The sequence below is a fragment of the Triturus cristatus genome, chromosome 4_2, assembly GCF_964204655.1.
Source record: "Triturus cristatus chromosome 4_2, aTriCri1.1, whole genome shotgun sequence".
NCBI lineage: Eukaryota > Metazoa > Chordata > Amphibia > Caudata > Salamandridae > Triturus > Triturus cristatus.
The window spans coordinates 432,821,239-432,836,507 of record NC_140586.1 but is presented as its reverse complement, the minus strand read 5'-3'; positions in this window follow the sequence as shown (position 1 = coordinate 432,836,507).

Genomic DNA, 15,269 nt, shown 5'->3' with positions numbered 1-15,269 from the left:
TGGAGAATATGTTTTCTGCATTGTCTGTACTGTCTTCTTCAGGCGAAGGGCAACAGCTCGTGGAAGCAAAGGTTATAACTAATGGGATTGCAAAGGCTGATGCTGGGCTTGTGGTACTTGCTGGCCCAAACAGTACCGTTTTTAGCCCCAGTCCCAGTCTTTCCACTAATGTCAATATGGGAACCATTTCTAGTCCCCCCCATCCTGGCGCATATAAGCCCAGAATCTTCTCGCCGCGGATCTGTCCACTTAAACCTGGAGGAAGAAGGCCAGGGGCGTATAATTGACCAAAGAGGCGGAGGTGATGAGAATTCCATAGAAAAATTGTTTTTGAACTTAAGGCAAGACCTTTTTGATAAATTTGAAATATCGGAGTCCAACCAAAGGGGGATACAGGATAAATGCGACGCACTAGAAGAAAAATTGGATGATATAATGGCACGCACATTGGAGGGGGAAGTTAAAACGTTGGCAGGAAATGTTCTGGAAAATTCAAAAGATATTAACTGGCTAAGGAAACAGAATAAAGGGTTACAAGACGATCTAGAGAGATTGAAAACCCTATTTTGTCACAATAATTTGAGGTTTCTAAAAATCCCTAAAATCTTTATCTGTGCCCTACTTAGAGAGATCATGCCTGATAGATCTGTTATTGATTGGGAGAAAGAAATTCAGAGGGCACATCAGGAACCTTTTATGTTAAATCCAGGGAGGAAAACCCCAAGAAAAATGTTGATTAATTTCCTGAATTTCACCTCAAAATAGTTGATATTATCAAAAGCATTAAAAGAGGGCTCCCTTACTCATGATGATTTCACATTACAGATAAGATCTTATCTTAGCAAGAGGACCGCCCAGCGGCAGTGGGAACTAGGCACTAGGATGAGTCAGCTCCGAGAAAAGGGAGCACAGGTACAACTAAAATTCCCGGCCAAGCTAAAAATTATGTGGCAGAATAAGATGCACAATATTAGCGACCCTGAGGAGGTAGATGTATTCATACAACAGATGAACAAATACAAAAAAAGATAATGAGATATATATGAGTTGTAGCATGTCTGATGAAAAATAATCTTAAAAGGTCAAGAAGTAGGGGTTTGTAGGGGGCTTGCATGCTTCTATTTTCTGTTTGTTTGCTTCTTTTTTCTTTGTTGCCTGCCTCCTCTTGGCCTTGTCCTTGGAGATGGGGCTCTCAAAGGGCAGAGTGTATTGCCCAAGAGGTAGAAGGGGAGGGGTTCCTGTGCGGGAGGGGGATGTGGGGCACTGGGTGTGGGAAGCAGAGGGAGAAAAAATAAATAAATTGTCCTTATTGATGTAGGCTGCCATTTTCCCTTTTGTAAGAACTTGATGGGGCTGTCATCGCAAGGGGTCAAGACCTTCTCTGTTCAGGAAAATTAGCATAGATAAAGCTAAGATAATCAATATACTAACGTGAAACGTTAATGGCCTAAGATCTAGGAAAAAAGTTTCACGAGTAGCAGAATTTTGTAGGGATAGTGTAGCCCAAATAATACTACTTCAAGAAAAAATAACGGAGTGTAGGCATTGTTTTACAAAATTTAGATTGATACAGGAGGTGATATGTTCAGATCAGAGTGGTAGTTCTAGAGGAGTTGCTATAATTGTTCAAACTAACCACGATATAAGACTTCTTAAATATGTGTCGGATTATTCCTATAGGTGGTTAGTAGCTACTCTTTTAGTATATGGTAGGCCCCTGGTATGTGCTGTATATTATGGGCCAAACAATGACAACCCAGAGTTCCTGGAAAAATTGGAGTCTTGTCTATTGGAGACAACAGCTCTAGGCGGAGATTTTAACTTGGTACTAAACAAGGGACTAGACAGGACATCGAAAGCCAAATATAATAGTCCGACAAAATCCTTTTCTAGGCTTACAAGCATAATGTGGGAATTTAACTTAGTGGACATATGGAGGATATTAAAGAAGGAAAAAAGAGAATTTACCTTCTATAGTAAAAAATATAGACACCACTCGCGTACAGACTACTTTTTAGTTGATCAGGAGTTGTGTGGAGAGGTGAAGGAGGTGACTCATATTCCGGCAATAATATCAGATCACCTGCAGTTGTACTATCTTTAAAGTATGACCTACCCGAGCAGTCTAGAAGGTCGACCTTGGATAGAGTAATCCTTTTAAACGAGAGGGTTATTGAAGATTTAAGGGGAACATCTGAGAGTTTTTTTAGTATCAAAAATGGGTCAGCAGAAGAGGGTATAGTCTGGGATGCTTTTAAATCGTATTTGAGGGGGCTCCTAACATCTAATATGACAGGGAAATATCGCTCAGAGAAGCAGGATAGAGAAAGGGCTATCCAAGACATTAAGAATAAAGAGGGTGAGCTACATAAGGCGTCCATGGAGGATTTGAATAGTGTGGGGGCTTTAAATAAAGAGCTGGAAGAACTACAAGCCACATTTAGAGCAAAAATGGATAAAAAACCTTTGGATAGGTGGCAGACAAGCAAACTCCAACCCTTTGCTTATGGTGAAAAGTGCGGCTCACTATTAGCCTGGAAAACTAAAGCAGATAGGGCCAGGAATACAATATCAGAGCTTATTAGTGGCGAAATGGGAAACCTTATGTATACTAATTTAGACATGTCCAAGGAGGCTTGTAGATATATGCAGGAGCTGTATAAAGAAGATATCGCACCTAATCAAGAGGAAATAAAGGAGTGGCTCAGGTTAACAACCCTCCCTCAGCTATCTTCTATGATCCAGAAACCTAATAAGGATCCACGAAAGGTAGACTCATACAGGCCGATTTCGCTGTTAAACACAGACTATAAGTGATGGGGAAATACTGGCACCCTCCCAGGAGCAAATGAATGAAACTCACCAGACATAGCAGGTTTGCTCAGAAACAGAATGACTTTTATTTTATTGGTACCAAAACCATATCTCATTGCTAATTAACAAGGACGAAGTCAGGTCTCCAGCCTTGGGGACTCTCAGACTGCTTCTTCCCAGAGTGACAGGTTTCTGGGTGTTATATACAATTAGTAATGCCATGTCAGCGGAACTAGAATAAGGCACCAAGCCAAATATTGCTAACATGGATGTGCAATGTCTGCACCATGCAAATTATAAACAGCCAGATATGGGCAGACCAGAAAGGCTGGCTCAGCACTGTGTAAACAACTTGCACAACCAGATTATGAAATATCATGTAGTCAGGACAGGCAAAGTGACCTCTAAGGGGGTACAGAATAGCTTGTTGAAGCTTGTCCAGTCAAGGTCAGATAGGATGCCCTTTAAAGCTCCAGACCTCATGTTAATGTGATATATCCAATCATGGTATCTTTTGAAGTGCATACACATGAATTTATATGGATATTCATATATATTTTGCAACAATAAGATATTCACTGGGATTATTGCAGCTCGGTAGGTTAGAGTAATACATGAGGTTATTCACCCCAAACAAAGGGGTTTTATTCCTGGGAGGCAATTGAATGAGTTGACATTTCAGTTGTTGGGAGCTATTGACTTGGCTGAGGCTCAGACATTGAATCTGACTATAGTGGCAGTGGACGCAGCCAAGGCCTTTGACCAGGTACATTTCCCCTATTTATGGGAGGCCTTGCGAGGTTTTGTCTTCCCTACAAATATGATATTGGCGATCCAGACCTTATATCATGGCCCTAAAGCTAGAGTCCTAATTAATGGGAGGTTGTCAGAATGGTTTGACATTTTCAGAGGCACAAGATAGGGTTGCCCCTCTCCCCGTTTCTTTTAATATATATGTATTGAGCCCCTAGCAAATCTGATTAGGTTTGACATGGCTATTACCCCTTTTAAATCCTAAACTTATGAAGTTAAGTTAGGGCTCTATGCGGATGACTTGTTGCCCTATACAAGTAATCCGCAGGAGGCAATCCCCAAAATGATGAGGAAGGCGGAGGTTTTTGGTCACATTTCAGGGTACAAAGTGAACCCGGGGAAAACAGAGATTATGGATTAGAACCAGGGGGCGGTAACTTGTTGGGCGAAGAATCAAATAAGATATCTAAGAGTCCAAATAACCCAGAAGATGGAAGATATTATAAAAGTAAACTGGAAGAAAGTTAGCCACGATGTAATAGGTTTATTTTCTAAGTGGACGCACTTACCCCTTAACATCTATGGTAGGGTCAACCTTATAAAAATTATTATCCTGACAAAAGTGACATTTTTGTTTAATTCCATCCAATTGACGTTTCAAAAGAAAGACATAGCAAAACTCCAGGGGAGAATAGGAAGCTTTATCTGGGCATCCAAAGGTCCGAGAATTTCATGGAAAAAACTATGCAGGAGATTAGACAATGGAGGCTTGGCATTACCAGATATTTTTGTGTATTGCTACGCTTTCCAATTCAAGATTTTCCACATGTTGGCCAATAAAGTGCATAATCTTCGTGGCATTATTATCTGACGTACCGGATGGTTTATTGGTTTTCTTTTTAAGTACGGAGACTCCATTTTTTTTAAAAAGTGCGGCTTAAGATTTTAAATCCGCCCTGAAAACATGGATGTATGTTCGAAAAGCATTAATAATCTCATATTTTTCACCATGGGCACCAATTTGGGACTCTCCCGGCACGCCTGAGTGTTTAAGGGATCAACTGAGACAACCTTTGATAAGTGGTGTTTTTTTTCGTTGGGCAGACCTTAAGGTTGGCAATAACCTGATGAGCTGGGAAGCCTTGAGTAATTGTACCAATGGCTCATTGACTAGGTTCAAATATTATCAACTCAGTGCCTAGTGGGCAAGGCAAGATTGGGCAGAGACGGAAGATGATAACTCTGATCAAGTAATGAGAACCAGACAGTGGACCAAGGAAATATCATATTGGTACTGGGCTTTTGTGGAGGTAGACGGAAATATTGAAACTGAAGTCCACAAATTGTGGGATAAAGAATTGATACTTGAGACTTGATGCTAATGTGGGGTAAATCATATGGTACACCATTAAAACAAAATCATTTGTTTAGTACTTATGGGGCACATTGGTCCCCTAAAAAGCTCTCAAAGGCTATCGGTAAGGTATATACATGTCCCAGGTGTGCGCAGATGGAGGCTGACGATATACATATGTTTATGTCATGTTCAAAAGTCGTTTCCTTTTGGAATGAGATCAATGCTTTCTTAAAAAAATCATTGGAACACAACTAAAAGTAACAACTAGTTTAATTTTTTGGGGATCTAGTTTGGATCAAGAAATGCAAATTTCTGCTGTAGAATCCAATTTCTTTTTTTATGTTGTTTTGCTCGCACAATGGGAAATTTGTAAATTATGGAAATCTGGGAATTCTCTGATTTTTTCTGAATACTTGAAGAGTGTTATCTTTGTCAGTGAATCAGACATGGCGAGTGACCAAAAAAGCAGAGATAGAGTTTGGGCTCAGTTGTTAAAGTGGAGAGAAAAAGAAACATGAGTCCGATGATTATGCCATCCACTCTGTTGGCCACATTATCTCCTTATCAAGGGTCAGTCTAGTGAGTGCGGAGATGGAATTGGAAACAGCTGTATACTTGTGGGTAAATATGCAAGGGTCTGGTTCTATGGTCTCTGGTCAGGTCTTCCACTACAAGACATAGAAAGACAAGAATATTAACCCATCAAGATATCTTGCAAAATAAGGACAAAAAAAAAAAAAGAAAGTTTGGGTGTATCAGGGCCTGGCCATCAGCAGGTGGTGAGTTACCTTGATGCGGACAACTTTTGCCCAGCCTCTTCACCCATTCCTCATGGGCATTCAATCAGCTTATTGCCAGGCCCTGATACCAACCCCCATGGGTGGCCTGCCCCCTGCCAACAGTCTGTGGCCATCCCCCACCAGCAGCCAACCACCCTCTACACACAACCAGGCCGTTATTGTCAGGTCACAACCAATCGGATGCCCAACCCACATGTCATTTATTATTTTTTAATATTTTCACCAATACAGCGATACTCCTGTGCTCAAGCTTCACTTCCATGGTACAGTGGTACTGTGCAAGACTTCCCGGGGAAGCTTGCACAGTACCGTTTCGCCATAAAAGTGAAGCTTGAGCAACAGCTTCCAGAGGAGCAGTGCAGTACTTCACTGGAAGGCAACGATGAGTCCCTCAGGAGTTTCACAGTACCCATGGCACAATTTAATTTTATTTAGTTTTTGGTCCCTATGGGTCGCTGTGATTCCCCTATAATTACCAAGGCGGCCAGGGTGTCTCTACCATGCCCCCTTTTATTACTTTTTGTAACACAAATTCAGAACATGGAGACTGAGGCCCAGACTTTTGTAATGGTGCCCTCAATATTTTGTTTATAGGATGCGGCCACCCAATCAGATTTTACAGTACCGCGAGATAGGTACCACTATGGGGTATTGCAGGTGCCTGTGGGAGAAAAGCCCCCTCAACCAATTAGAGATTCCTATTTTTTTTACATTTTCGGTACCCTGTGACTCCCATGAGAACAACCGTCCGGGTGTACCTACTTTTAATGCATTCATGACGATAAACATCGTTTACCACGAATCCTTTTCCCCGCAGTCTATTACAATGCGGTTGTTACAACGACTGTGTTGTAACAACGCATACCATTACCCTGCAAGTCATAACAACGACTTGCGGAGGAGTCAGAAGGTGTTGGATTTAAAATCCAACACTTTCCCTACTGTTGCACAGACTGGAGTTGGAATAGTAAGTTATACTATTCCAACATCCAGCGCCCCCTAGAGCAAGTTGATGTAATGACTTGCGGGGTAATGGAATGCGTTGTTACAATGCGGTCGTTGTAATGACCGCATTGTAATAGCCTGCGGGGAAAAGGCATGCGTTGTAAGGAGGCATATTCATTCATGGCCCCCCCAAGCACTTCTTTAAACACGTTTCTCAAAAACGGCTGAATGGATTTACACCAAATAATAAATGCAACACTTCCTGAGTAAAGTTCTAACTTTTTGCCAAATTAAGTGTAATTATGTTTAATTGTGCTCCCAACAACCCACTGTGTATGGCCCAAGGGTGGGCTAAATGGGGCATATACACTGGGTATGGCCGGAGCCGGGGCACCAGCACGGAATTGGGTGCCCACCAGTAGCTGATTGCAGGGCCTGGCCAGAGGCCAAACTCTGTGGCAAATCTTGGAACTGCGGAACACCCCCCCAGTACTGGGGTATCCAGTGAGGACCCCTAAAGAAGTACTAAACGTTGCTGCCAGTTTCCTTTGTGCAGACCATAGGCCATTCACAGTGGGGCGTGACTGTTTGCAGTGGGTTGGGTGCCAGCCCAAACCAATGCTGTGCATGGCTGAAGGCCATACACAGCGGGTGTTTAAGTCCTGTGGGGGTAATGAGTGCAAGGTCTGGCCCATGTGGCCAATATTCAGTGGGAGGTTGGGTGGCCAAGGGGGGTTTGGGCAAAGGCTGCCCACAGGGGTTGGGTATGTGCTCAATTGTGAATATGATTTAAAAATACCACAGAAGTTCACTAAAGAGACCAGAGGTTAAAGTGTCATTATAATTTGGTGAGGTAATTAAATCTTAGCTTTTGTTAATAAAAGCCAGAAAGTCACTGAAAAAACATAAGGGTTACAGTTACATTATAGTTAGGTGCAGAAATAAGATGTAGCAACACTTAAAACCGCAAAAAACACTAGCATTCGTCAGTCATAGTTTAGTGTACTAACTATTACTCGCTCCCCCATCATGCACTGCTTATGACCGCACACATTACATCGCTCTACATGCTAAATGACATCATTGATGACACACTAATGATTTCTTAAAGTTTAAGTTTCAAAGTAGTTTTCGACATCAGACTAGTCTATGTAATGAATTCTCTTTCGACTAACCAGGTGTGACTATTTCCCAGTATAAGGAATTCCTTGTCCCAAAATCAAAGGCCTATGATACTTCTTAACAGGGATAAAAGCTGTTTTACTCGTAAAGCAAGCCTATCTTCCTACTGTCCCCCTCTCTGTTACACATACACACATGTATAGGCATGGTCCAAACACACTTGCATGCATGCACATGAACACACACACACATGCGCGCACACACACACATACACACAATGTCACCATGATATAACCAGCCTCAACAGGAATATGAAAGACAATGATGTCTCTCAGACAAAGATGACAAAACACCCAGGGCACCTTGTTTACTAAGTACCACGGGGCTCATTTATGAGCCCCTGCGTCACTTTTGCGCCACCGGTGCGTCACTTTTTGTGATGCACCAGTGGCGTAAAACATGCGCCATATTTACAAAGTGACGCATCTACCTAGATGCGTCACTCAGTAAACCCCTGCGCTACATTATACCTGCGTCAGGTATAATGTATGCAGGGTGGGCGTTCCCACGTAAGTAAGCATCATAGAAGTGACACAGTGAAATCTACGAGATTTCACTGCGCCACTTCTAGGGTGCAAATGCGTCAATATCTTGCGCCTGCCTCACAGCATGCGTAAGACTGAAGCAGGCCCTTTCACATGGGGCTTGCCCCATGTAAAAGGACACATTGCTGGAGTTGCGTCACTTTTGTGACACACTCCAGCAATGCGTCACTTTTGCGCCTACAGATACGTCAGAAATACTGACGTATCTGTGACTCCTTGCGACATGATGCGTCATACTGTAAATATGACGCATCACTGGAGTCGCAGGGAGGGCGCAGTGAAAAGTGACGCATCACTGTTTTCATAAATGAGGCCCCACGTTCCTTAGGTGCATGAAAATATAGATAGGTTAAATTCATTCTAAAGTCTTTGCTTTCAAGGACCAGTGGTACTCTGTTTATAGTTATTGCTGTCATTTGTAGGTGAAGGCTAGTTAGTAGCATTTGACTGTGTATGCTTCTTGAGGATTCCATGTTGACAGAGAGAGGTATTGTTGACTACCTCTATACTGAATGATTCTTTCTCAACACTAATGTGATACCAATATATCAGTTAAGAATGTCTTTGTCAGTCCAAGGTGACTGAACTTGGACTGGCTTGTTAAAGGAATGTTTACTATTTGGCCTCTAGCCTTCAGTTCTTTTTTTAGCCAGAATGTGATTGACACATAAATGCACTTTGTGAAGACGAACTTTACGTTAACTACACAAACCACTATAATTAAAACCTTGAAATATTAGAATATTGTTACTGTATATATTGTCTATTTTGCTGTCCTCTCCGTGGAACACAGCCACGTAGAGCAAATGTCACTGTTAAAATAGTTAAATAAGAGACCTTACCGCAATTAGAAATATCAGTGCCCTGTGGCGAGAGTTGTTAAATGTGTACAGTACTGTTCCAGTGAGCAGGAGAGCGGCTTCGTAATCCATAACACAGGACCATGATTTCAGAATCATTTATGGATATTTAACATTTAAATTTGAAATACAGTTAATTTCCAGACATCCCTCTGAGACAATAAGAGTATTTCATAATCTACGTTTGTAAATCTCTGAGTAGGAATTCTTCCTACCAGGTCATCTTGGAAATCACTTCTGAACAATGCCTCCTTCAAGAGCCATAAAATATTTCAACCATCTTTTGCATGTCAAAATGACAGATGATTTATATGATGTTTAACCACTGCAGTATTGCTGAAACAGTGAGGGAAAAATGTCATGCCTTATGCAAACAAAGAATTCCTGTATGGAAAATTGCTAAACTGTGAGCTCGGCGGTAGAATGACATAGAAAAATGCAAAATGAAATCTCATAAAAAGAGTTTGTATTGTTCTTTCTAGTAGATAAATCTTTGTTTACATAGTATCTTCCCATGTATTAGATGGAAATGCACTACTTAAGTGCATGCAGAGCAACAAGACAAAGCCTGGGCGTGTCTAAAATCATTCTAACAGAATACTATACATTGGCCCTCTTTGTGAGAAGCATAGTAAATTGGCCGGATTTTACTCAACCCATTAACCATCAACTGCTAAGAAATGAGAAATTACCGAGGCAATTAGTAATCCTGGGCTCAATTCCCCCTGTAATTCCTCATTTTGGGGTGACTTTACAGCCGAAATCTCTGAGTGAAAATTGAGGGATCCCTGGGGTTCCATGGATTTCGTAATTCTTGCTGTCTGAATTACGAGGAAACTCGTAATGAGCGACTTTCATTAACCACATCATTAGTTTGTGTTGCACTACAGGGCGCTATCAATACTGATTGATATTGCTGTTGAGGCTGAAGCAGGCTGATCCAGTGACTCAGGGTATCAAAGTTTTGAATGTGCAGATATGAGCCATATCTAAATAGTGTGGAACAGAACCTCTGCAACTGAGTAACGACCGAAACTGTGCGACTTAGTAACGACCGAAACTCTGCGACTAAGTAACGACCGAAACTCTGTTCAGGATTAAATTGGCCTGTATATTTTGGGTTAATAATATTATGAAAAAGTGTTTTCCTTCAATGCCACTGCTGCACTGGTAAATGCACAGAAGGCAATTAAACCCCCGACAGGCAGACAAGGATCTCATGGTATACAGGTCTCCCCAGGGATGAAGAGGCTGTAGCTTCCTCTGACCTGACAGGCTGGTGGGCTGCCTGCGAGAGTCTAATTCATCCTCCAAGTCCTAGTTCAAGAATAAGAAATACATGAATTGGTGATTGAAAAGACTGTGTGCTCCTGTGGGATAAATTCATGCTCTGTTAAGATTCCCAGTGACCAATTGCTTCCTGGGATGACCCACCACAAGCAAAAATCAGATCCCACAATTTCACCCATTCTGAAGAGATGGCCCTGGACTGCAAGTTCCCTCAGCAGATGAATGCTCACCAACCCTTCCTAATGCGCTTGATTCTTCACCCACCACCCGGAATGGTCTTTACTTCCTTCTCCCTTCCTCCCAATTTATACCACTATCCCCTCTCCCTCCTATTGGCCTTCCTCCTTCTGTTTCTAAATATAACCTTCTTTTCCACTCTAATAGCACTTCTTCCCACTGCCAAGCCAGGTCTTTCCTGGACCGGAAACAAGCTTCCTTTTACCGGTTTCTGGCATTTCAGCCGTCTTCAGCCAGGCTTGCTTGAATCCAGTGGCAAAGTGAGCAAGGGACTCACGTCTGAGCATACCCTGCCAACTTATGGCGAACAAAGCAAAATCCAAAGGAAATGATGGACGGAGTGTTGAACATTACAAGCACTCACCCCCAGTCAACTGATCTGGGTCTAATCCATCACCGTTCTTTAGCCCACTCTGCCACCCCAGTTCAGACATGGCCATATGCAAATCAGTCTGACCATGTGCCTCATGGGAACAGTCCAGCCCGAACTGCCAAGCCAGGTCTTCCCTGGACCGGAAACAAGCTTCCTAGGACCGGTTTCTGGCATTTCAGCCGTCTTCAGCCAGGCTTGCTTGAATCCAGTGGCAAAGTGAGCAAGGGACTCACGTCTGGGCATACCCTGCCAACTTATGGCGAACAAAGCAAAGAACTCATAAGTCCAATCGAGTTCCTATGAGTAACTTCACTCATCCTAGTGATGACAAAATACCTGTGGAAGCCAATAATGACGCTGTAAACATGAAAACTCTTCTAGCCATGAAACAAAGTCTTACCTGCATTGAAACAAAAATGGACACTATGTGCATCAGAATGGACTACATCACACACAAACTGGTAAAGCAAGTAGGCAACCTTACAAGGGTGGAGCAGTGGCTATCGACGGTAGAAACTGTTGCTACCCGCAGCGACCAACTACTCAATATGGAGAAGGTACTCAAGGTAATATCAGCTAAGAATGAAGACTTAAAAGCCAGGCCTCCTGGGAATGACCTTCGGATACTGGGAATCCCCGAATCCACTAATACCAGGAAAATGGAAGACTTTGTTGAACAGCTCCTGCCTACCCGCTTCAGCGCAGACTCTTTTTTCAAAAATACTCATAGTAGAGAGGGCACCTCGGGCGCTACAGCCAAGACCCCCTCCTGGCACATTCGCAAGCCCTATCATTGCTCTTTGCTTAACTTTCGAGATAGGGACACCACCTTGCACCTCACCAGAAAGAAGCTGCACCTCCAGTTAAGGGAAATGTTGTGACCATATACCCAGACTTCACAGTTGCAGTGCAAGAATTGCAAAGTAAATTTATACCTAGCAGACAAAGGTTACAGCAAGCAGATATCCCCTCCACCATGCTATATCTTGTCAGACTCAAGATCTCCTTTCAGGGAAAATACCACTTCTTTCAATCCCCACAAAAGGCCATGGAAATTGTGTAAACAAACAAGATGATGGATGGAGTGATGAAACTTTTCAACCACTCACCCCCAGTCACAGATCTGGGTTTAATCCATCTGTCTTTTGCTCACTATGCCAACCTAGTTTGGACCCAGACAGTTTAATCCATCCTTCTTTTGCTCACTATGCCACTCCAGTTTGAAGTTTAATTCATTGTTCGTTTGCTTACTATGCCACCTCCGTTTTTTGCGTTGCATTTTCACCCTAAGTGGGAAGGGTATGCCCAGACATGGGTCCCGTGCTTGCTACACCACAAGTTTCAAGTTAGCCTGTCTGATGAGGGGTGATGCCCCAAAACTGGTCCCAGGATGCATGTTTTCTGGTCCAGGGAGGACCTGGCCTGGCAGTTCAGGCCGCATATGGCTCGGTCCAAACTGGAATGGCATGGCGAGCACAATAACTTCGGAGTAAACCTAGATCTGTGACTTGGAGTGAATGTTTGACAATGTTCAACATTCGATCCATCATCTTTTTGTGTTGCACAGAATTTATGTGACACAGCTGCGTAAACAGCTGCCCAAAGAAACCTCTTTCTGCCTTCCTCAGGTCTTCACCACCAGCGTTTGAACTACTCTTAATACATTATCATATCTGAAAGGCCTCTAAACCTTCCACTGTTTGGTTTGTGCTCTGTTTAGAATTATGAATGACTAAACACCTCCAATGCAATCAATTTGGGAAGGTTGTCAAGGGGCTGAGTAGTACCCTTCTACTATATGTCAATATTGCTATATACATTCCCCCCCTCCGTTCCCAGCTTTCAGGAGTGCATCTGGCCACCTGGCCTCTACTTCCGTACATTTCTAATAGTAAACCCTTTGGAGATACAAACTACTCCACCCGGACATCCTTGTTATAACGAGGAAGGCCCCTGCTTGGCTCACTGGAGGTCCCCCATAGGATACCCCTGATTCATTACCTTATGATTATTTTCACAGGTGTTTATGGTTAGTTGTTTTTTTAGGTGGGGTTTGCATCCCTGGCTGGATTGGGCTGCCAGTGTGGGTGGAGGGGGGAAATAGGATTGTTCACTGGATCACTCTGTACACATCTGGTCATTATTTCTTTTCTACACTGCTCCTATTACTCACTGCTCTATTTTTTCTCACTAGTAAACAAGCCATTGTGCTATTAACAGCGCCTCCTCTATGCCACCTGAAACCAGCTGTTAAACTCTCAATTTTGTGACATAGACTGATTAGGTATTGGGCACCCCGCGCAAACGCAGGCATATTCTGGCATACCTAGATAGGCATGATGTACATGTTGCCCTACTACAGTAAACCTACCTCATGGAGTCCACCTGCAGCACCTTGGCTGCTCGTTTGGCCTCAGATAGGCAGTTTTTCACATATTCCACATATGTGCTGCAGTTATCCTCATTCATAGGGGTCTCTCCTTTGTCCCACAGGGCACAATACATGACACTCATGGTTGCTATTCCCTGATGTGGGGCAGATTGGCTTCAACAGCCGCTGTTATTGTATTTTGCTATGGCTCCAATATTGCAGATATTACCTTCTTCGACTGACTCTGCGGCCAAATCGCAGACATACGTTCACCCAACTTAATCTTGGGGGGATTTTAATGTTACGTTACGTGCCAGTGCCCAATACTCTCACCCGAATCCCAGCCACCATAGCAACGCTGCAGACCATGTGAGGGGGATTGTAGAGGAGCAGGGTCTGTTAGATGCCTGGAGGGAGCTCCACTCACGAGGTAGGGAGGACTCATTTTATTCAGGTGTTCATTACAGTTTGTTAAGATTGGATTATCAGTTAATTTCTAGAGAAGTGGGTACATGGATCCAAGAGGTCAAACACCTAGCCCGCATCTACTTTGATCACTCTCCCGTCCTGCTGTTGTTGTGGCTCTCTGCACCTGCGCCTCCATGTGCATCATGGTGCCTCTCCCCTAAGCTCCTCCTGGATGCCCTATTCCAGGAATACCTGAATGGCTGGGACATGCCCTTGACACAATGATTAGAAATCCCTCCTCTGCCAATTATATATTTGGAGATACACTGTGATAACGGGATGCTAAACAGAGATACACCGGACACCCTTCGCACTTTTTCACTCTTTTACAGCTCCTTATACACCTCTAGCAGAACCCAACACTCTGATATCGATGCCTATTTAGAAGGGGTCACATTAGGATGGCTCAGTGACACACAAAGAAACTTCCTGGCAGCAGATATTGAGGGAGAAGTAATCAGGGAGGCCAGAATGTAACTTCAATCTGGCAAATCCCACAGGGCAGATAGCTTGCCAGCAGAATTTTATAAAATGAGCATCAGCACTATGATTCGGATTTTAAAATCAGAGTACCAAAGGGCTAAAACAAAAGGTCTACTTCAGCCATCCATAAGAGAAGCCATGCTAATTACATTGCTCAAGCAAGGGCAACACCCCTACTGTTGTGAATCTTATAGGCCGTTATTTCTCATTCACTGTGATGTGAACACACTAGCTAAAGTTTTGGCTAATTACCTCTCCCTCCTATTGTAATTTCTAGTGAGACCGGAACAATCTGGTTTTATCCCATGACAGTCCAGATTCTACAATATATGCATGCTGTTCACCCTCCTATAAGCCATTGATCCAGAATTGACTGGGTGGTAGTCTTTCTTGATGCCACAAAGGCCTTCGATTGCCTGGAATGGTACTATCTGATGACTGTCCTCCACCGCATGTGGCTCCCACACTCTTTTTTGACATGGATTGCATTCCTCTGTTCATGTCCTCTGGCTAGGGTCAAGGTTAACATAGCAGTCTTAGAACCATTTTGCATTGCTACGGGCACGAGGCAAGGTTGCCCATTGTCACCTTTGCTTTTTGCCACGGCAATTGAGCCTCTAGTGGGAATACTTCACCAGCACCACAGAGAATGTGCCATCTGTTACCCTTTGACACATATCCTAGTCTCTCTATACGCAGACGTCATCACTCTCTACTTATGGGACCTACAACCTAGTTTAAATTGGTATTCCGTGAATTTGTTACATTTGGCGATTTGTCAGGCATCCAAT